This window comes from Elephantulus edwardii, unplaced genomic scaffold, assembly GCF_000299155.1.
Source record: "Elephantulus edwardii isolate Elephantulus edwardi_28Jun2011 unplaced genomic scaffold, EleEdw1.0 scaffold00300, whole genome shotgun sequence".
Lineage (NCBI taxonomy): Eukaryota > Metazoa > Chordata > Mammalia > Macroscelidea > Macroscelididae > Elephantulus > Elephantulus edwardii.
Window position 1 is genome coordinate 2,378,877 of NW_006400050.1, and position 2,244 is coordinate 2,381,120.

Consider the following 2,244-nt stretch of genomic DNA (forward strand, 5'->3'; position numbering starts at 1 on the left):
AAATTGTTTTCCCCACACTCTAAGCTACTAAGATTATCTGAACAACTTAGTAGGTTATATTGGATTTGATCCAATTTAATTAGGTTTTAAAATAAAATGTCAAGGTGAGTCACCAAAAAATTTAGGCAAGGATTTATGTATCTGGAATATTTTAAGTATTCAGTGCTCTAAAAGAGGTATCTTGATATTTTAACAAAAGTTTATAGAGAACTTGGATTTCCATTTATTTTTGCACGTTTTCCTTGTTACCCCCCAACCACTTCAATTTTCTCTTTAAAAAGGTTCTTTCATTATTGCATAATCTCCTCCCTCCCCAACCACTCCCCCCAGTCCACTTTGCTACGCACCTGTTATTATGGACTGTTGTGATAGAAATAATACCTAATCATACATTTATGTTAGACTGTTCTTTCCCTCATCTATTTAAATGCATTGTTTCTTATTTATCCCCTTTTCTCTTAGTTCCCCACCAAATCTCTATGTCAGTCTTGTTTTTAACAATAGCATTATGCAGTATTTGTCCTTTTGTGACTGAGATATTTCTCTCAGCATATTGTCCTCCAGGGTCACCCATTTTGTATATTTTATGAGTTCCTTGGGTTTTGGTGCTGTGTAGTTTTCCATTGTCTGAATATACCACAGCTTCTCTATCCATTCATTTGTTGATGGACATTTCTGTTGTTTCCATCTCTTTGCTATTGTGAACAAAGCAGCAATAAACATGGGTGTGCATATGTCTGTCTGGGTGACAGTTTTCTGTAAATTTTCATTAAAAGATCAATTAAAAAGATAACAGCAACAAAATAAAAGATAAATTTTTCTAAAATATTTTTAAATCTTATTACGCAAACATTTAAAGATATGTGGAATATTTCTGTCTTAAATTCATTTGCCCAATAACATTTTCTTGGGGTATTATGCATAAACGTTAAAAAGTTAACCCTCCTTTCCTTGTAAAGGCATGTAACATTCTGTAAATTTCTGATATGAGACCTTTGCCTAAAATGGTATTACCAAATGTTGTTTTCCCAGCGAGTAGGTTTTTGTTTTTTTCTTCACTCTGCTAAAACTGTTTCTGGCGCACGCAGGGATTTTATCTTTAGAAGGTCTCATTAATCAATTTTATCCTTTCCTGGTTATGTATATCTGGCTGCATTTGTCTTTTTATACCATGAGCTTGGACCTCTCAGGTTGGTCTTATTTTGTCTCTTATAATCTTTATGGTTTGGGCATTTGCCCATATGTCTCTGATCCCTCTTGAGTTGATTTTTGTATGTGGTAAAATGTGTGCATTGTGTTTCAGCTTTCTGCAGGTCCAGTTTTGTCAGTACCATTTGTTGAAGACTTTGAAATTTCACCAATTTGTTTTGTTTCCTTGCTAAATGATAATACAATTATAAAGTGGGCAAAATATATTGAAATACTTTTCACAGAGGAAGAGCTTCAGATGGCCAACAGACATGTGAACAAATGCTCAAAATCATGACCAATAAGAAAGAGCAAAATCAAAATCACAATGAGATACCATCTCACCCCAGTATCAGGGGCAGAATTTAACACAACAGCAAGCAATAAATATTGGAGAGGATGTGGTGAGATAAGAACCCTTATATATTGTTGGTGAGATTATAAAATGCTACAACCAGTCCGGAAGGCTGTTTGGAGTTTCCTCAGAAAGCTGAACATATGACCCAGCTATTCCATGGACTGAAATTTTTGTTGTTGTTATGTGCTGTCAAGTGGCCTGCAACTCATAGTGACTCTGTACAACAGCCCTAAACCCTGCTCTATCCTGTGCCAATCTTACTGTCTTTGACACACCTACTTCTATTACTCTAGACACTGCATTAAACTATCTCATCAAGAACTTTCCTCTCTTGTGCTGTCTTTCCACCCTGCGGAGTGTGATGCCCCTCCTCAAGCACTTGCCCTGCTGTGCAATGTGTCCAAAGTATGTCGGACTAAGCTTCAGAATCTTTGCCTTCAAGGAGCAGCCTGTCTCTCTCTCTAGGATGAACCTGTTTCTTCTCCTAGTAGTTCATGGTATAATCAATACTCTTCTCCAGAACCGCAGCTCAAAGGCATCAATTCCCCTTTTATCATCTCTAGTCATTGTCCAGCTTTCTGATGCACATCAAGTAATTTCAAAGACTATGGCCTGGATCAGGAAAACCTTAGTATCCAGACTGACACTGTTGCTCTTCAGCACTTTGAAGAGGTCTCTGACAATAGATTTTCCCAGTG